This window comes from Acomys minous (assembly GCF_964271855.1).
Source record: "Acomys minous genome assembly, chromosome: 6".
Taxonomy (NCBI): Eukaryota; Metazoa; Chordata; class Mammalia; order Rodentia; family Muridae; genus Acomys; species Acomys minous.
In genome coordinates this window covers 8,031,613-8,054,621 of record NC_140487.1, presented here as the reverse complement: position 1 = coordinate 8,054,621, position 23,009 = coordinate 8,031,613, and positions in this window count along the sequence as shown.

Here is a 23,009-nt window from a genome sequence, read left to right as displayed (position 1 = left end):
TGAAAGGACTGGTGAGAGGGAGAGTATATGCAAAGAGTGAAGGTGAATATGACCTAATATGCTGTATGTATGCATGCATCCTTGAAAGAATGAATAAAACTATTATATAAGAAATTTAAAATGAATATTCATTTCCCTTACATCTCAAACTACATATAGAGATGCATAACCCTTTGTGAATATTATCCAAAATAAACACATAAATGGAAAGTGTAACTATTTTGTTAATGATATCTATTAAAATATTCATGACATTCCTCCTGGATTATGACATTATGGGAAATAAACATTGATTCATTTAAATATGTATAACAGTAAAAAAGAGATTAGTTCTTTGTGATGTGACAGCTCTAGCAATGTCAGGAGGCAGATAAACATTGTATAACTACGCACTTGATCAGAGTGAGAAATGGAGTTATACATGGAGGTAAGGCATTCAGGTTGATAGAAACCATTAGGCCTTTAGGAAATGGCAGTGCATTACTTGACACAGGGCTCCCTAAAAAGGGAGAAGATGTTGCTTCTAATGTCAAACAATACTTTTCAAAACAGATATGAGTTTAAGGGTCTGAAAACAGTTGCATTATAAACACACTGAAAGCAGACCCTATGGAGTTAAACAGGGTGCAGCTATGAAGAAAAAAAAGAGGTTAGAGGAAAAGATTCAGAATGTATATTCAGTAATAACTGTTTACTGATTATGAGGAAGAGGCAGAAAATATGATAGTGGTTAAGATTCCAGGATATGTATTGTGTATTTTCTTAAGGGCGGGGGGGTTATAATACAACTTCATTAAAAGAATGTATCCCCTATCACTTGGACTTATAAGAATGATATCTATTCAGGAGAAATAATTTTGGAAGTCACCAGACAAAGATAATAAGTAAATCCAAGCAGCAGAGAGGTGCAAATGTCTAGAGACCATAGTGACAGTATACAAATAGACAGCAGTAAATCCTAAGAACAGAAATTATGAATGACCATAAGAAAATTGCACAGTTCTTATAATTTAAAAGCAACATATCCATTCTTACAATTCAAGAAAACAAAACACCTTTTCAGCATTGACTCATGATGCCTTTATTTTCTCAGTATTTCCAAGTATGAGAAGTAAACCAAATTTAATTTATTCATATCCCCCAATACATTCCTGAGAGGAAACTAAATCTTTCATTTAAGCTGAATGTCAGTTTGGGTTTCAAACAAACATACAAACTGAATTTTTGAACTTTACCACAAGTGCTTAACTTGATTTTTGATATTTTGTAGCCGAATATAGAGAGATAGATTTGTATGTATGTTCTCTGTACTTTTCTACCTTTCACTGGTTTCTTTTTTCCCCATTTCTCCCCTCTCTGAGTTGAAATTCAATTTAAAGGAAAGTAAGGATGAATGAAGCATTGGTTCTAAGCAGTGAGGCACCAACATACTCAGTGTTTTCAATGACCAATTTTTCACCAAGTTTGAAGGGACTGAAGTATTAGCATTCTCCTCACGTTGGAAGCAAGCTGAAAAGGCACAGTTACACTTCTCCGTCTGCCTGTTTTTTATTTGAAGTGTAAACTCACCAACTCTAGTCGTTGAGAAGAATACAAAATGCACAGGGAGAAACTAAACTTGTTTTTTCTCTGCTAAACGCAAGATGCAGGTATTAGAGATTTATATTAAATGTTTTACATGGACTTCAGAGTAACCCAGGTGTATTTTATATTTTTGTTTTTGTTGTTATTTTGGTTTTTGTACATATACATTTATATTATTACACATATATACAATAGATTACATATGGCAACAAGAACCATGACACAATCAGGAATTATATAAATATTACATTCTTAGTGTTTTGGCCAGCCTTGAAGAAGACATCTTTCCTATCTTGGTGCATCTAAATTTCTGAATGTAAATCAATCTCCATCATACATTGTCATCAACTTAGAACACCTATCTAGACCCAAAAACATCTTAACACCCAAACAATTATGCTTCATTGTGAAGCATAAAGTAAAACTAAGCTACCTGGCCTTCAACACTGTCAGAGACTTGAGAAGGAGTAACTTGATTAACTGAGTATACGGGGAGTGTAGGTTAATAGCTCTCCAAATGAAAAGATGACAGAGACAGTTTCCTACCTGAATAGTCCCCCAAAGCTCTCTATAGCATTGAAATATCTTTTTGAGCCTTCTGGCCCCATATATCTGACAGACATATTTGAGGCAGGAACAATTGAGGATTTGCTTAACCTGTATTTGCAGAGTTTGGACTTCGACTCTGCCTGCATGCAAGCTTGCTCTTTTTTTTTTTTTTTTTTTTTTAAGGAAGAATTCTGTCTGTGGTAGAAATGAGAACCTTTTGTCCCATGGCTTGTTTGCCACATTTGAAGCCCTATCCATTAGAAGGTTCTTTGATGCTCATCATCTTCTTTGAGATAGGTTGGGTGTTGCCAGGAGTTAACCTGTCTTATTGATATTGAATCTTTTAAGTAATAAAAACATTTTAAATGCCATATTCTGCACATCTCTGGAGTTTTTGAAGATCTGTCTTTCTATAGAGTCATATCTATCTGCTGCACCTAAGATGTATATTCTTGTGATAAAAAAAGACTAGCAATTGACATGAACATGATTTAGTATACTGGTTGAAACATGAGTTTCTAGGCATAGACAATGCTTCTTGTTGGCTACAGAACCCCTATGAATTATTATTAGATGCCATTCTTCATATGGCATGAATGAAGATTTACAGATGTCTTCTTTTCCTGCTCATACAAAGAGCATAAATCCAGCCTTAATTGCTCCATGCATACGCAAACACACATCTTTTATATACTTATAAATTTAAGACTGTATAATGCTTGTGAGAAATTATAAGTTTTCAGAACGAAAGAACCAGATACTGACATTTTATCATACCTGACAGGATGCATTCCTTGCAGCATACTGGACATTGACATCTTGTCTGGAGATAGTGGTTGAAAAGAAAGAAGGAAGAACATGAAATGTACAGGAAGATATAACAAAAAGTAGATTAATGAATCTACTCCTCAACTTAATGCCTCAATTGTCACTCACATGATATCTTTAATTCACTGATATAGAATTTTGTATATAGATGCAAAATAAGTTCTAGATACAGTGGTATGTAATTCAAGTGTAAGATTATCCTTCACACACATTATATATATATATATATATATATATATATATATATATATATATATATATATATATATATATACTCTAATATGAGTAATTGTACCCATATAACTCAATTAGAATACAAGGTTTATTTCCAATGCTTTGAAAGTGCTATCAAGTTGCTTAGGGGAAATAAGTTGTACAAATTAAGTGTTAGTAGAGTGCCCCATTTTTAATTGGTTCAGCCTTAGTCATTGGTGTTAAAATCTATAGGAAGAGACATATCAGGAAGGAAACTTTCTGACTCTTTGTTCACACATCAATCTTGTTTTAGATATAATTTGTATTAAGTACGTTCTTCAACAATTTCTAACATAGATATAATGTATCTACATTCCTTTCACTTCCCTCTTTTCCTAACTCCCTCCCATCTTCCTTAACTTGCTCTTTCCTTTTCTGTAAGTTATCTTTGCAAATTTAACCTTCTTCAAGTCTTTTGTCTCCTGACTCACTGACTCTAACCAGGGCCTTCTGTGGGATCGTGGTTTGGAACTGCGCATGGGAGCTGTGATTTCCTCATGAGTATAAAAGCCAAGTCAAGACTGTCTTTCCCACAGAATCTATCCCTAGCCAGCAGTTAAGAGGGAAGTATAGCCCCACCAGGCCCTGCCTCAACACAGTTGACTGATGGCAAGCCCAGCCTTGTACAGGTGAAGTGTAGACAACTGCAGCTTCGGTAAGGTCAGGATAGCAATGTTCCTCCCTGTCACACAGACATGTCACAGCGCTTCCCCGCGTTTCTTAGTTTTTTGCCATCTTTCTGAACCATTTTCTTTAGGATCCCTGAACATTAGAGAACATGATTTAAATGTTATGGTTAGGGCTGACCTCTGTGAGGATCTTCTTGACTATGGCAAAGAGTAGCATTTGTGTGTAGGTAGAAACACGCTTAGAAAATTCTCTGGTGTGTGGCAACTTCACTACACAACAGTAGTACATTTCTGCAGGTCAAAAGTGCTCCTCAGCGATACATTTTTGACTGGATTTACAGTACCAGACATGAACTCATCTTCTCTGAAACAGGCCTCAAATGCAACCAAAGAGCAAGGAACACTCTTACACTGCCAAGCCACTATTTCACAAGTTTGCACATTTTGCATAGGAGGTTAGTGTAGTAACACAGATAAGGCTTCGAGCTGGTAAGGGCTTTAACTCCTGTTCTTCCTCATCAGTCTACAGGACCACGGAAACTAGCCAATAAGGAGAGAGCATCCAGCCCAGTTCCAGGTTAGCTTACAGTATCACACAACAAAACTCTCTGTGCTGACTGTACCAACAAGGTATTAGCAACTAGTTCTGGTGGCAATCAAAGAGAATTACAAGCATATGGATAGCTTTGAAATTCCCTTACCGACAACTCACAGAGAAGTATCCCACATGTGATCCTGAGTGTTTTGTTCAATAACTCTTGAAAATTCGGAATAGCCTCCTCCAGACCTTCAGGGTAAATCCCATCTAAATATCTTTTGTTAATTTATTCTTTTGACTGGTTTATAAATAGTGGATTTTCATATTGCTTGTTTTATTTTTTAGATATTTTACTAATTTATTCATATTACATCTCAATGGTTATCCCATCCCTTGTATCCTCCCATTCCTCTATCCCTCTTGCTTTCCCCCTACTCCTCTCCCCTATGTCTGTGACTGAGGGGGACCTCCTCCTCCTGTATATGCTCATAGGGTATCAAGTCTCTTCTTAGTAGCCTGCTATCCTTCCTCTGAGTGCCACCAGGCCTCCCCATCAAGGGGATGTGGTCAAATATGGGGCCCCAGAGTTCATGTGAAAGTCAGTCCCACTCTCTACTCAACTGTGGAGAATGTCCTGTCCATCGGCTAGATCTGAATAGGGCTTCAAAGTTTACTGCACATATTGTCCTTGGCTGGTGCCATAGTTTGAGCAGGACCCCTGGGCCCAGATCCGCCTGTCATAATGTTCTTCTTGTAGGTTTATAGGACCCTCTGGATCCTTCTATTTCCCCATTCTCCCATGATTCTCTAATTTAAAGTCCCAATAGGATGTCCTCCCCTCTGTCCCACTTTCCTGGTAAGTGAAGACTTTCATGGGACATGCCCCTTGGGCTAGTGTACAGATATAAGTGAGTATATACCATTTGACTCTTACTGCTTCTGGGTTAACTCACTCATTATGATCATCTCTAATTCAATCCATTTGTCCACCAATTTCCGAATTCCTTGTTTTTAATAGCTGAGTAGTATTCCATAGTGTAAATGTACCACAGTTTCTTTATCCATTCTTCTACTGAGGGACACTTAGGCTGTTTCCAGATTCTGGCTATTGTGAATAAGTCCGATATGAACATGGTTGAGCATATGTCCCTGTTATGTGGTGGAGCATCTTCTGGGTATATTCTAAGGAGTGGAATAGCTGGGTCTTGAGGAAGCTCTATTACTATTTTTTCTGAGACAGCTCAAGACAATATAACTCTGCTTTGGTTAATCTTCCTTTTGTCTCTCATCCTCCCAGACCCATTCCTGTATAAACTGCTTCGTCCTCAGTAGTCTTCCTCTCCATTTGATATCACTTATGCTGAACCATATCTCCTACTTTAAGGTAACCCATGTGTCACCTTTATATTTTCTTGATCTTTGCAAAGGTGTTTTATTTATTCATTTTTATTTTATTTTGTTTTATTGTTTGGTTTTTCGAAACAAGATTTCTCTGTGTAGCCCTGGCTGTCCTATACTCACTTTGTTGACCAGGCTGGCCTCGAACTCATAGCAATTCAGCTTCCTCTGCCTCCCAAGTGCTGGATTAAAGGCGTGTGCCACCACACCTGGCTGATACATTTTTATTTATTATTTTTTGTCTAGTATAAACATATGAGAGAGATCATGAAGCATTTGTCTTTCCGTTCTTTGGTTATTTTACTCAATACGTTTTTTCAACTTCTTCTATTTGTTGAAAATTTAATAATTACATTTTCTTTACATTTGAACTAAATTCCATTGTATGTATGTGCTGTGTTTTCATTATCCATTAATACGTTGCTTGATATCTAGACTGATTTCATTTCTAGCTACTATGGTTAGGGCAGCAACTATTTGTGTATTAAAGCGTAATTTCCCTTTAGCTCCTGTGCTTCAGAAGAATTTAGTTGAACTAAAATAAAAACAGTAGAAAACGATATGTTAGGCTATTCTGCAACTTCAAACACCTTAAATCTTATTATACAAGTGGTAAGAACTTGATATCTCAAATATTATATAGACCTTGAACTTACTGGAAAAGAGTTTAAATGGACTGTGAAATTTTTTTTCCTCATTCCTATGAGAGAAATAAAATAGCAGTGCTCTTGTATTCACTGCACACAAAAATATGTTTCATCATTTAAAAGTAAATGACCATTTAATAATTGTTTTTGTATTTTAAAATAGCTTCATATAATTTGTTTCAAAAATATATTATGATAGAAAGGAAATTTTTAAAGTGCTTTAGTTTGAAATAATACAGAGAACTTAAATAAAATCCAGAATCTGTCAATTATTATTAAATTTGAACAGAGCAAGCTAAATTATTTAAGAATAATCAAACAAATACTTGTTGAGTTTCTTATATTATAACATACATAGATTAATAAATATTATTTTGCCATGTCATTGGAAAAAAACTTGGAAAAAAGATCAAAACTTGACTCTGCTGTCAAAAAACCTGAAGTCTAATAAGAGTCAGAGAACTATCTGGAAATTAGGTAAGGTAAGTGTCATAAAACAAGTGGGCTCTTAGAGTTCTAAAAAATATTTATGTTTTTAGTTTATTTATATATGACCAGATGAGGGCATGACGCCTGTGTGCAGGTATTCAAAGAGGCCAAAGTGTTGGAATTCTTGAAGCTGGACTTACATATTATTATGAGTCATCAAATGTGGTCTGAAAGCTAAACTTGTGTCCTCTGCAAGAGGGCAGTACTCTTTTTTGTTTCTGTTTTCACTTTTGTTGAATGTCTATGATTTACACATCATGTACCAAATTCCCTCTCCTCCCCTCAGTAAAATAAAACAAACAGACAAACAAAAAAATATTGTCACAGAAGCTGTAATGTATCAGGCAGTATAGCCTTTTGTCCACATATGTTTACTTTCAAATGTTCACTGCTACGAGTCATGGGTCTGGTTGGAGGCCTACACTATCATTACCAGAGGGCAGTGCTCTTAACTACTAATATATCTCTGCAACCCCTCCTACTGAGCTTTTTTAACTTTTGAGTATTCCATATATGAGAACCGTATTTATATAATTTCACTCATTACTCCATTCTCTCCATCTTCTTCTGTGTATTTTACCATTCCCTCCCTCTCAAACTTATTATGTGTTCTTTAATTATTGTTCACACACACACACACACACACACACACACACACACACACACACTGAGTCCATTCGGTGGTGTTTTGTTTTGTTTTGTTTTGCTTTTGTGTGTGTGTGTGTGTGTGTGTGTGTGTGTGTGTGTGTGTGTGTGTCTACTTGGGACTTGATAAACTACCAAGGGTTTATCCGGGAAGAAGACTGAATCTTCCTCTTCCAATAGCCTCTTGCTTTTACCTCTTAGTGAAAATGTGGTGTGCAGTGTGATTTATCCATCCATATTTGAATATCAACTGGTATCGGTACTGTGGAATATGAAAAAGGAATGTATTTTCAGGAGGTCTTGGAGGCAAATATAGGAGAAGGAAGAAAGAAAATAGTAACAAATAGATGATCCAATAGAATGGAAAAGGGAGACTTCTTTAGGAAAGGAGGAAGGAGGAAAAGAAGGAGGGAAATGAGTAAAATAACAATAAAGATGTCTGAAAAATCCACATGCAAATCTATTAGACTATTTGTTCAAAAACACTATAACAGAGGCAATTCTTTGTGTACATATTTACATATAGTTAATGAGCTTTACTCATATGGGCAATCAGCACTACCTCTAAGAGCCAAAGACCAACTAATAAAATCCATAAGACCAGACAAGAGAGACCCTATTTTGAGATTTCAGGTCAACACTTTCCCCCTTGGCTAACCCCAGAAGTGTAAGTTAAGTTCATATTGCTGAAGACTCTATGCATTTCAGAAATAGGTCCCAGAGAACTCTCAGCTGGGACTGACCTGAGTCCTCCATCACTGAGAACTAGATTGTAGGGTAATAGTACGATAGTAGGTGTCATAGTTTCTATCGTTTTTCTTTCTTTATTTATTTCTTCTCTCTTTTCTTCTTCTTCTTCTTCTTCTTCTTCTTCTTCTTCTTCTTCTTCTTCTTCTTCTTCTTCTTCTTCTTCTTCTTCTTCTTCCTCTCCTCTAAAGATGTAATTCTTTCGGTATACAGTGTTTTGCCTACATGTACACGTGCTTTCCAGAAGAGGTCACCAGATCTCTTTTTATAGCTGGTTGTGAGCCACCTTGTGGTTGCTGGGAATTGAACTCAGGACCTTTGGAAGAGCATCCAATACACTGAGCCATCTCTCCATCCTCCCCCCTTTCTAAATTATTTATTCCTATTATGCTCCGGTTCTTATCCCCTCACTTGTATATTCCTGTCCCCTTCCTTCTTTCACTCTTTCCTCTCCCTAGACCTGTGACATAAGGGGGTCTCCTCCCCCATTGTATGATCACAGCATATCAGGTCTCATCTGTTTTCCCTTCCTCTGAGTGCCTCCAGTCCTCCTCAACAAGGGGAAGTGGTTAAATAGGGGGCACCAGAGTTCATATCAGAGGGATTATCTTTCAAAGGATAGAGACAATCAATAATTGTACAATACTATGAAACCCATGAACCACACCAACTTACAACATGGTACAATAATTCAAAGGGTACAGCAGTGTCATGCTTAAGTAATACCTTACCAACAGCTCTCTCTTGGACAAAAGACCTTCTCAACACAGGGAGAACATTCCTGGTATTGGAAAAGCAGCTAACTATACAGTACTAGCGAAGTCATGGTTATTGGAAGAGAATATACAAGCATTACTTTACTAAGTCAACATAATCATAAACAATAACCTATAAACATTTGTCCTTATACCCACAGATAAATGGAGCCTTCGTACTTCATCAAAGAAACTTTTGTTTGCAACAGGTGAAAACCACTACAGAAAACCACAACCAGTAAAAAAACTCAAGAGTTGCAGATCCCAGTGCCAATGGACACAACTGAAAATGATCCCTCCAACTAAGTCCCAAGAACATTTCAGAAGAGGATATGGAAAAGTTCTCAGAGCCAGAACATCAGGGAGTTTTCCATGAGACTGTGTCTTCTAGTAATATCAGAAACTACACCCATAAATTCTCACCACAAGACTGCTCAATGGTGATCTAAACATGGATGGCAGCAATAAACCTGTCAAGTGCTGTGGAGACATGCCACAGAGGACTCAACCCTAAACAAAGTGCTGTAGGCAAGAGAGGTAAGCTGGGGGTTAGAGAGCTGGTCGTGCCCTCAGAAGCATATGGCAATGGGTTGTTTAGTGCAAAATAGTAAGCCCTGAAAAAATACATACAAGTAACATTATATTGGCTGAACATGTTATATTTAATAATATATGTATATACATAGTCATGCATGTACACAATAACAATTATTATAAGAAGAAGCCATGACTTTGAGAGAGATTTGGGAGGAGTACATGAGAGGGTTTGAATGGAGGAAAAGTACAGAAAATGTTATAGCTAAATTATAATCCGAAGTACAGTTCTTAAACTTCAAAAAGGAACATTTTATGAATTAACATATAAATTAGTTCACAAAACTTATCCAACCATGATCAAAAATATTATAATATGAACTTAAATTTGCATAGCCTGTGTATACCACCACCACAAAAGGGTAAATGCCTCTTCTAGTTGACTTTCTAAATGTCCAGGGAACAAAAAACAATTGTCTTAAGGCTTCTAATTCTATACCTTTCTACTACTCTACCCATAAGTCATTTAAAGAGAGGGATAAACTCTTCTTGAGGATAGTTTCTATAGAAAACTCCAGAAATTTTCTAATCATAGCTATATTAATAGATAACAACTACTAAAACTTCCTTTGCCTTAAGGCAGAATTTGGCAAAGATGATTCTTAGATCGTGGAATGACTGAAACTCCTGGTATCCACTCCAAGAAAGAATACAGTAGGCTAATAGTTTCCTTGAAATTGTGTGTTGAAATAGTACCCCCACATAAAATTTGTATTCTTGCTCTTGAATTTTTCAGAAACTAAACTGGACTTCATGTTAGCTTTAATTGCTTTTCTTTTTCATAAAAATCTTGTAATATATCTATTTCCTCCTAAGGGAATCATTCCTTCCTCAAGGGAGGTCCATTAAGTCTCAGAAAGCAAACAGAATCTATAGGGCCCAGGAAATAACAAACCTTACAAGCCTCAAGAACTCCTGAAACTTTACAAATACAACACTCTCCCTACTGGAGAGGTGTAGGGCTCCAAGTCAGGCAAAGCACTCTAGGGAAGCAGCTTTCATGAGCCCCACCAGGGACTCACGGGTTGAGTGATTCAGCTGGTGAATTGAACTATGAGTACTCAAAGAAATAATCTTTTATTCATACTTCTATACTCCTATAATTAATCCAAATAAGTGCATTAATTCACTAACCTGCATATGGATAAGAATGTTCCTGTAGTCTGTCATTGGTATCCTATCTGAGATGAATAATATTTATTCACTCCTCCCCAAGAACAGTCACACAGCAAATGTAAATAATTAAATCTGACACCATATTTATTTTTACACATTTAGTCTTATAAAGCTTACTGTGTCCTTCTTTTGTCATTGCAACTGCATATGCTGAAATATCAACATTGGCTCAAGAGCAACTAAGGACATCTTCACTTCTCTCGTCATTTCACCTTTGGTTTTCTGCATATTGATTTGTATTGTACAATATTTACTCTTTATGGCATCTCTAACCTCCTAAAATTTCAAAATTTGTTATTGCATGCATTTTTAATTTTCTAGTTTCCTAATTTTTTGTTTTTCTTTTACCTATGAGGATCCCTAAAATCATAACAATTTACAACACCTATATTTTGAACTTCATAGTTGATTTTAAATATCAAATTTATAGTTCATGTCTTGTCATTTCTAAATTGGGTTTAAAATTTTGAAACATTCCTTCTTGACCATGAGGTGTATGTACTTATGCAGTAGTAACTGGCTGATAGCAGGTATCATGGTTGACATATTGCTGAGGCTTTAATTTAACATGTCTCAAAGACAGTAGCAACACTGATCTATTCACAAATCAATTACTGGCAGGTGAGTACAAAATTACAGAGGACTCATGGAAGTAATTTTCTTCAAATATATGAATCAGTTTTTATTGTGTACATATTAACATAGTATATTCTACTTTTTTGCAGAATTTTACAAAATTCTACTTTTGCAGAATATAAACAACTTAACGAAGAAATTTTGCTTACTTTTGCTAACATTTTCATCATGTTCAGTCAGCCTGGTTCTGTTTCTTCTGCGTCTGTGTTAAAACAGAAGACAGTAATCTAGACAGGGACACGTGACTGACATTGCCTTGGTGGTGGAGCACAGATCTTTCTTCAACCTCTTTATTTCCACCCTTTATTCCAGGCCATTTGATGATGCCTTTCGCATAGGGGGAAGCTCTTCTCTTTAGTTATTTCTTCTAGAAATCCTGCCAGACACACTGAGAAGTGTTCCTTAGTAAGTTCTTAGCAGTTTTCAGTTTAAGTAAGTAATTATTCAGGCGTAACCATCACACCTGATTATAAGAAGACAAAGATGTTTATTTTCTTATTGCCATATTTGTTTTATTTTATTTTTCTTCATATATGTATATATGCCTCACATACATCCATGGTTGAGCCAGAAGAAGGCATCAGGTCCTCTAGAACTGTAGTTTCAAATGGTTCTAAGCCGTAATATGAATGCTGTAAAATATGTCCTCATCTTCTCCAAGGGCAGTAGGACCTCTTAACCACACAACCCTCTTTCCTGATCTAAGATTTAAATTTTAAAACTCTCTTAACTTGATAAGAATCCAATTTAAAAATATTCCTCTACTATTTTAAGGAGATATTTAAATATTTATTCAGCTATTTCTAATTTCACTACTGAAATCTTTTGCCTACTTTGGAATTCACTCCTTAAAAGTAGTTGTTTATTTAATATGATGATGAAAACTTGTACATTCAGATGTCAGCATTTTACATGGGCTTTCACCACCACAAAATCTATTTTCTCAAATAGCTTTTCTAAAGTATCCTGAATATCATCTTCTTATTTTATGTTTCTCAGCTGAGGCTTCCTCCTCCCAGACACTACTTCGTGTCAAGTTGACATAAAACTAGTCAGCATGAACATAAAATAAGAGGAAGGGTGGAGGGGAGTGGGAAGATTGAAGTGAAGGGATAACAATCACAATGTAATCTGAATAAATTATTTAAAAAGCAAAGAGAAAGGCAAATTTCCATTGTGCAACTTTTAAAAATTTCTTTGACAATAATTGTTTATTCAATGAAAATCAACTTTATGAAAAGCATAACTTTACCAAAGGCATATTTATTTTTAACAAGTCTACCAAGACTTTCATTAAAATGATCCTTTTAATGAGTGTATAATTCCTACCCAAACAATGATTTTTGAGTTAGTCATGTGCATTATTCACATCTGCTAGAGTAAAAGGATAATTTGATTAGCTTAAAGAAATACTTTTATCATAAAAAGCCATATCAAACTGGGTCCATTAGCCATTCTTAAATTCTGCTAATGCTATTTTTCACATTTTGAATTTTATATGTCATTCATTGTGTTATTCAGACATTTCAAACTATGAAAGGAGAGTGAGCCTATTCCCAGATTATGCTTTTCATCACTAGAACCACTGACATGTTATTTGAAGATATATCTTTTCTTTAAGTTCTTAATACTTTGAGATGGTTTAAGTATGCTAAAAATGGCTAGAATCTTCTCAAAGATATGTGCAGAAAAGATAAGGGCTGTGGAGGAATGCCACGTGGTTGGGGGATATTTTAGAATACTATGATTATCTCAGATATTACAAGAAAACTAGGAAGGGTGAAGTCTTCAAAATAAACAAAATATTTGGTTAATAGAATGAATCAAATGAAATGATGCCTTTTTAGCCTTTACTCATAATTTGGAAAATATTAATGCTTAATCCTGATAGCCTGCCAATCATTTGTATAATCATATCGGCTAGATCTCATGGGTAGCAAAGACATTATTCATATCTATTAATTCATGCCTATTAATCAGTTGTTTTGGCTAAGCCTACCTAATTTCTTCCCCCTGTGCTAGTGGAATAATTAGTAACATATTATCCCCATCACTCAAAGAATGCCATGATGAACCTTGCCATTGTTTGATATGTGTTACCTCCTTGGCTTCACTGAAAGGTGCTGTTTTAATTTTATATATGCAACATAATTGTTTTTCAATAGGGATTGTTAAGAAAATAAATCTGTCACATTAACATATGAAATGACAGATAACCTACAAATATTTTAAAGGAATCAATTAGACTGATTACTCTGAGGATAGTCTGTGACTCCATAAAGAATTCAACAAAGCTTGTCCTTATTCTGGCTGCAGGATTAGGAAAGCCTGCAAGTCCCAGTTCCACAGGAGAATTAAGTTTTATCTTAGCAGCTGTAAAAAGAAAGAAAATGGATACTACTGTGTCAATTATGCTGCTTATTTCCTATAGTAAATTGAAATTGACCAATGTAGACTAAATATAGAATGGGGAAGAAGAATGGATAATGGTGATATCTGCGAACAAAAATTACAGCCTACAAAAACATGTAAAAGTTATCATCTTTAAAATTAAAGGGTAAACTAAATACAACTGCCAAAAAAATCTACAAATGTTCCAAATGATATTCTGCAAAATCATAGATGGGAGTGTGCAGTCCAGATGTTATACAGAGAGATTATAACTTGGAGGACCCCATGAGCGTCCCTCCATTTGGAGATCTGGGAACCTTGCAGAAGGAAAGACAGACCGTAAGAGTCATAGGGGGTGGAGGACACCAGGAGAAATGGGGCCCCACTAAATGAGCTAGGAAGAGCTCACATGGGGCCCCACTAAATGAGCTAGGAAGATCTCACATGGGCTCACAGAGACGGAAATGGCAAGGACAGGACCTGCCCATGTCTGCACCAAGTCCTCTGTATACATGTTATAGCGGTTAGCTTGGTGTTCTTCTGGGAATCCTAAGGGTGGGAGACAGTCTATAACTGACCCTTTTGCCTACTCTTAATACTCTTTCCCTCCTATTTGGTTGCTTTGTTCAACCTCCATATGAGAACTTTTGTCTGCAATTATTGTATCTTGTTTTGTCCCGTCTGGCTGTTGTCTCTTGGAGATCTGCTCTTTTCTGAAGAAGAAGTCCGAGGAGGGGTGGATTTGGGGACGAAGGGAAGTGTACCAGAGATAGGATAAGTTAAGGGAGGGGAAAATTTTTTGGATGTCAAAAAAAAAAAAAAAAAAAAAACAAAAGAAAAAAATGAAAAAGAAATGAGCAATTCACATGAAACAAGCTAGTAAACAACAGTACTCCATGGCCTTGGCATCAGACTCTACCTCCATATTCCAGCCCTGTGTAAGTTCCTTCCATGATGGTCTACAGTGTGGAATTGTGAGGCAAATAAACCCTTTCCTCCTTGATATGTGCTTTGGTCATGGTCTTTTCTTAGAGCGATTCATTTCCTAACATAAGCTGGTACCTGAAGCAGGCCACTAACATGAAGATGGGGAAGATTGTAGACGGACTTTACAGTTGTGGGCTAGAAAATCCAAGAAGTTTTACCATCTCAGTGAGCTATCCTGGAGGAGCTTGTTAGAAAAGAATGTTGAGAACAGTGAAAATGATGGAGACCAGGATCGTGACTTTACAGAAAGAAACAAAGACTCTGCCAGGCAGTAAGAAGAATTCCTGTTTTCATTATATTGTCTTTTGATTCTGGTTTCCTGCCAATTTGAGTTTCTGTTATTCTGGCTATCTTTAATTGTATTTTAAAATGTGAAAGTATAATCCAAATAATCCCTTTCCTCCCTCTACCCCCCCCCTCAAAAAATTAAAGTGTAGACTTCTGGGAAATGGTTTAAGAGTACAGCTAATGGAAATTCCAAGATGGAGGCCAAAACAATCCTGTAAAATAAAAGATATTCCTGATCTAAAGCTTTATTATAAAGCAACAGTGATAAAATTGCATGGTACTGGCATAGAAATAAATAGGCTAGTTGATCAACTGAATTGAACCTGAGACCCAGAAATAAACCCACACACCCATAGACATTTCATTTTTGACAAAGAAGCCTAAACCATACAATGGAAAAATGATGGTATCTTCAACAAATATTGGTGGTCTAATTGGATGTCCACTTGTAGAAAATGCAAACAGATCCATATTTATCACCCTGTACAAACCTAAAGTTCAAATGGATTAAAGACCTCAACATAAAACCAGACACATTGCATTTGTTAGAATAAAAAGTGGGGAAGAGCTTAGAACTCATTGGCAGAGGAGACATCTTCCTGAACAGAACACCAATAGCTCAGGCTCTAAGACCAATATTTAGTAAATGCAACCTATGAAACTAAAAAGCTTCTGTAAGTCAAAAGACACTGAAAACAAAAGAAAAGAACAGCCTAAATACTGGGAAAAGATCTGTAAGATCTTTACCAACCCTACATCTCACAAAGGAATAATATCCAAAATATACGAAGAACTCACAAAATTAAAACCACCAAACCAAATAACCCAATTAAAAAATAAGATATGGATCTAAACGAGAATTCTCAACAGAGAACAGCAAATGATGAGAAACACTTAAAGAAATGCCCAGCATCCTTAGTCATCAGGGAAATGCAACTCAAAACAACTCTGAGATTCTTTCTTACACCTATCAGAATGGCTAAGATCAAAAACTCAAGTGACAGAACATGCTGTCCAGGTTGGGGGGAAAGGGGAACACTCCTGCATTGCTACTGGGAATGCAAACTTGTACAACCACTTTGGAAATCAATCTGGCTCTTCTCAGAAAATTGGGAATAGTTCTACCTCTAGACTTAGCTATACCACTTCTGGGCATATTCCCAGAAGATGCTCCACCATATAGCAAAGACATTTGCTAAACTACGTTCATAGGAGTTTTACTCATAATAGCCAGACTCTGGAAACAATCTAGATGTTCCTCAACTGAAGAATGGTTAAAGAAACTGTGGTACATTTACACAATGAAATCCACTCAGCTATTAAAAACAAGGCTATCTTGAAATTTGCAGGCAAATAGATGGAACTAGAAAAGATCACCCTGAGTGGAGTAACTGACACCCAGGAAGACATTCATGGTATATACTCACTGATAAGTGGATATTAGCCCAACATAGATCTGTTTTAGTGGGTTCTACCCAGCAAGGGATCAGGACAGATTCTGGGACTTGAAGCTGGTCTCTGAGGTAGCTGAGAGTTGTATGGAAGAGTTGGGATATGGAAGGTCTGGGGGGGAGCAGGAGCTCCACAGGAAGACCATCAAGGCCTGTGGATTTGGCACAGGGGGTGCTGCACAAACTGATGCACCAGTCAACTACAATGAATGCACAGAACCAAAACCCCCTGTTCAGACACAGCCTATGGAGAACTTATTCTCCACTGTTGTGGGGGAGCAGAGACTGCTTCTGAACTTCTGACATGCACTCTGGTGCTCAGGATGTGATCACTGCCCCTGGGCAGGACAGCCTTCTGGGCACACAGAAGAAGGGGTTACAGGCCATCCTACTGAGAACTGACAGGTTGTGGCATGATGACGGGGGCGGAAGCAGCCCTGCCAGAGGTCTAGGGGAGGGGAGTTGTTCAGAATAGGGACAGAGGGTTGGAATGGGAAGATATATTGAGGGAATATCAATCAGGATGTATTGGAATAAATTAAAATAAATAAATATTTTTTAAAAGAAGGGGAATAAAATGGGCACAGCTAATTACAATCCTGTAAATAAATTTGCAAATTATTTCAAAATTACTACCATGAAAACTATGACCCATGATTCCTATCAACCCACAGAAAATTGGAAAACACATATTATAGTCATAATATTATGTGATATGATTGACCACTTGTCTGATTCAGTAAACATTTACTTGATTTATCATGTAATGCCAATATTTCCCTTATAGGTGGTTTATTATCATCCAGATTTTACACAAAAGCAGAAAAGTCTATATGAACAAATCCAATGACAAAGTAGGGATTCAATACAGATCAATCAAACTTTGGAACCTGAAAATTCCATATTAATATGCTACTAATTGAACTAATAGCCTTTGATACAATAATTACATGACTAATGGTATAAACAAGGACAACAATGAGCAGCACTCAGATACTCCAAATCCAAAAAAAAATTGGAGAGCAATGTCATATTTTAATATATTTTTTAGGCATTTAAAATATGAAATTAGTTCTGTTTCATAAGTTGAAACATTTACATGGCATCGTTGTTGGGTATGACCTTGTAGCTAGCCAGACCATAGCCCCCAGGGAGAACATACTATTATTATTTTGCTGAATGGATATGTCATGAAGCTGACTCCTGATGACTCATTGCTGAGACCATATGTTAATGCATCTCTCAATCCTTGGTCAGATAAGCTTCTGTTTGTAGTAGTACATGATGACTACACAGTGACTCACAACTGGCCAGGGTCTAAAACCATGAGGGCTTGTAAAATGTTTATCCCTTAATGGAGCATCTACATTTTAACCTTTCCTCTGGCATCACTGTGAACGGGGGAGCAGAAAGAGCCTAAGAGGCGCAGACTGTAGAGGAACCCAGGGAAACTCCAGACACATGAGGGATGCTGCACACCTGAACTCACAGTGACTATAACAGCGTACACAAACCCTCTATAAGCTTAAGCCACCTCTTGATATTACCTTGAGACAACAGTAACATGGGAATTTTGTAGAAATGTAAATATCCTGCTTATCTTATGATAGAACAATTGGAGTGTGGTGTGAAAATTATTGACATAAGTCTTATACTGCATATGCAACCTCAGTGAGACTGATTAAATGGGAGTTATGTAGCATTCTTGGCAAGACTTTCCTAAGATTAAAAAGTAATAAATATAGCATGACTCTTCATCAACTTCTAGATTTAACGGAAGTGGATTGAATTTTTAAGAAAAATCTCAATTCAGGTGGAACCAGAAAAACTTAGAAAGTAACTTTTAGAAATTATAGATATAAAATTATAATTACACACACATTAGACAAATTTAAGAGAAAAATAATATTTCTTTGGTCAGACCACTAAGATAGTAAGATAGACTGTTACCTAGAGAATTTATTGGGGAGTAATGTCACAGTCAACATCCATCTGGAACATGGGGAACATATCGATTAGAGGGAGAGATTTAGCTGTGATATGGCCGAAACACCAATGTTTCAGAATCCCATAAATTCTGACACTAGATGGCTCTCAAGGGGAGACATCAGTGAGTTGAGCTATTCAGGGTCATACAGATGTAACCGGTCATTTGATATGAGGTGTTTCTGGTGGCATAGCCATGGGGAAGATGGCTTTGTTTGTCAGGAATATTATTCTGGTGAAGAGACTCAGCTGTAAACCAGTAGTGGGAAGCCCTCCCAGAAACTGGCTGATCATGTGTCATTATGTCATCCACAATTCCCAGTGCTGGCCTAGCAGGACAGAGTTTAAACAGTTGCTCCCTTCTCATTCATACTTAGTTAAATATACAAGCATACAAAAAAATTGATGATGTGTAAATATGAACACAAGATGTTTGCACACAGCAGCTGCACAGGAAGTAGTGTATGTTTATGAGTATCTATGGGAGTATGAGTATTAATTAGGCAATAGTTACTAATTAACAACAAATTGCATTTGAATAAGTAGTTGAGACTTCACAAGTTCCACGAAGGAGAATCTGCAGTCTGCTTTCACATTCACAGTTCTGTGCCATGGAGAGGAAATTTCAACTGTTGCAGCCAATTTTCTTGTTTAACGTCAAAATATCTTGAAATTCAATGGTATCATAAAGGCCTTTCAGAATAATCCAGATCTTTACTGTATTTAAAGCCAAAAAAATTTACGATCTAGTTGACTGTTACATTCATAAAGTTAACAATTTTCACAGTCAAAAGACATTTTTCACATCTAAAGTAATTTAGTAACAAAAATGTCCACATGAAATACTTTTTTCAATATATGCAACACCTTTCAAACCCTCTAGAGATATGAGCCATCCAATAAATGACAATTAAATGATACATTCTGAAACAGACCGAGATATCTAGAGGTTGAGCAAATCATCACAATACATGTAACTATTTCCTTTAGTTGCTTTAGGATTGGCACTAAACATCTGTACTATGTCTTCAACCTTCTAGAGCTGGTATAACAATCTCAGAACCAAATTCTCTCTCCCATCCTCACATATTTGCTACAGTTTAATGTATTTGTTTTCTTATCATACCCTAGAAGTTGGCAAATCTTGTTGAAAGTCAGTATATTTTAATGTTTTGAGGTGGTTCTCTGTAAAATTGAATTAAAACAAGTCAGAATTTCCTGCCTGTCCCCTCCTTGCATCTTCTGTAAACTGTTGGGATAGATGATGTTAAAAGTATCACCCTAATTTAGGAGTTTGGGGGTATTTATATTTACAGTCCTAACCAGCTTGCCTCAGTGAGAATTAGGCCTGCTGCCTCCCACATGGTTTCAGAGGGTTCATGCTGGGGAGATGAGTTCTGCTTCTCCTCACAGGATGTTTCTGGGATCCCTTCTGCCTTTGCTGCCCTGGCTTTGTTCTTCCCTGTATAGTGAAGGAATGCCTGGGTTGTGCCTGGTAACCCCCTACCTACATTAAGAAAGTTAGATAAGGCCATGACAAGGGGACATTTCTTTCTTTGTCATCACTGTTTCCTTTGTCTGCTGCCCACTCTGCCTTGAAATTCGTTGTTTCATTTATCATATACAGTTTGTTTTTGTTTCAAGGGAAAGTGGTAATTAATCTCTGTAAGACACACTGTTCACAGTGGATAATTTTTGTGGATCCCAGAGTCTGTGCCATACCTGTATTCACTATCTACTTCCAACTTATATATGCATCTGGAAATTTATCCAAATCACAAAAATGTCTGTTCTGAATCAAATATTTTTTTGAGACAGGGTTTCTCTGTGTAGCCTTGGCTGCCCTAGGATTCACTTTGTAGACCAGGCTGGCCCAACTCACAGAGGTCTGCCTGCCTCTGCTTCCCAGAGGGCTGCGATTACAGGCATGTACCAGAGTGCCTGACTTCAAATAAATTTTATGTTTCAGAATATATGCTCAATGAACACTTTTGTTATGGCTCAGTGCATGAAAAATAAGTAACTATTTTTTCATACTATACATGTTCAACAAATAGCTATTCTTCATCTTTCACTATTACAGGTGTTGGTTTAAGAAAAAGAGAAATATGAAATAGATACCCTTGATAACAATAAGATATTTAATAAAATCTGAGCAAAATTAGTATAATAATATTCTAAATGCAATAAATCCAGTGGTAAAAAGGACAAATGCAGTGGTGATTCACCCAAACAATGGTTAAAAAAAAAAAAGTAAAGTGATGAACAGTTTGGGCAGTGCTAAAATCTATGCCCTAGGATATAAAAATGGCTAAAACATCTTTGGGATTTTTTACATTACATTTATGAAATATGCTTATTTATATTCCTAATAAAAAGAATGATTCTGAAGCACCTCTCATAAACTGAAGGTGTTTCACTCAAAATTGGTACTTGGAAAGTGAATTCCAATCCAATACTACTAAAATTTGTGATCGGGGGAGCTCAGTTAGGTCATGAGCACACACCTTGGGATTAACAGGACTCATGAAGAGGCTGAAAAGAACACCATTGGCCTCCTGTCATGTGCAGTCATAGACATGTCTTGGCCTACAGAAGGGGACACTGGGCTTCCACCACGGAGAATTGCCAGTGCCTTAATTGTGAATTTCATAGTCTACAGAGCTACGAAAAATGAATTACTATTGTTTTTAAGCTGCTCATTCTGTTGTTTTGTTATTGCAACCCTAATGAACTAATACAGTGCATCAATTAATTTTCTTTTGTATCATAAAACACCATGACCAAAAATGACTTATGGAGAAAGGGCTTATTTGATCCATAGTTCCAAAGGGAACATTCATTGCGGCATGGGAGCCATGGGAGCCATGAGGGCAGGCGTCAGGAGCAGGAGACTAACAGATCACATCTTCAAGCACAAGCAAGTAGAGAGAATAAACTAGAGGTGGGAAAGGCTATAAAAGTCTCAAATCTCGGCTCCAGGTAATGCATATCAAATAATAAGGACACAGTTTCTCATGGTTTCCTAATATTTCCCAAGAGTTCCACCACCTGGGAGCCAAGTACTCAACTACCTAAGCCATTGAAAACATTTCTCATTTAAACCATCACAGATGCTAACTAAAGATTGCTTATTAGAAATGGCTCCTTGAGGCTGCAGAGATGGCTCAGCAGCTAGGGGCATGTACGATTCTTTCAGAGGAGCTGAGCTCAGTTCACAGCAGCCATGTGGCCCTGAGACTCTAGCTCCCAGAGATCCAACACTTCTGTTCTCCAAGGGTATTTTTATCATAAGCACATACACACACACACACACACACACACACACACACACACACACACACACACACGCCCATAGAAATAAATAGAAATAAACGTAGATGAGGCGTTATTTTGTAACATATGAAAATATAAAGTATCTTCATGGATCAACTTCTGTGTGATGTCTGAAAGCTAATGGACATGGAAAAGTGAATCGAAGCAAGTATTACCTGCTTCTTGATAAAGACAACCCCCACTACTAATGTTCTGATATCTTATGCTTAAGAATAAATTCTTTCCAGTTTATGGAAATATTATGCCTACATGACAATGATTTCTTTCTCTGTTTTTAATGTATGTTGTGTTTGAGTTCTTTAGATGTATTGTACTTAATATATTTTGCAATATTCTAGTTTTAATATATGTCTTTATTCTGAATGATAGAGAAATTCAAGTAACTAATTTAGTGCTACACTGAAATAGGTCTTCATATGTCATTAATTAAAAAAAGAAAAATTATCAATATTCCTCTTCTTATATAAACTTCAATGAAAGAAATATTGTTTTTCAATCCAACTCATTGCTTTATTTGTCATTCAAAAAAGCCAAGAATTTCTTAATATATAGTTCAAATATACATTTTCACTATATATATATGTATATACATATGTGTGTATATGAATATTGCATAATTGTATAAGCAGGCATGTTAATAAAAGGATACAGAATTTAGAACCTGTCTTAACTGTCTAATTTGAACCAAAAATAAATCAACAATGGAAAACTAATGCAACAGAATAGGGCAATTGTTCAAATTAGCATACTAGGTATTATACTGCTCAAAAGTCATCATAATAATTACAAATATTAAAATATAATAACTTCCTTATTTTTGAAGTTGATTCTATATATGTACATGATGCATATTATTATTTTATATACATTCCATGTATACTATAAATATGTGTGTACCTGTGTACTGAGAATATAAACCCTATGTTTCTTACTTACTTGAAAAGTTAGCTGTTTCCACAATGCTCCACACATTTCTATCACTGCATACACCAGACAAAATAATAAGCACACAACCAATATTTATCTAATTGTGAGATATTACATAAAAATTTACTGAATTTTTGATAATATACACTCACAGTATTATAGTGGAAAATATC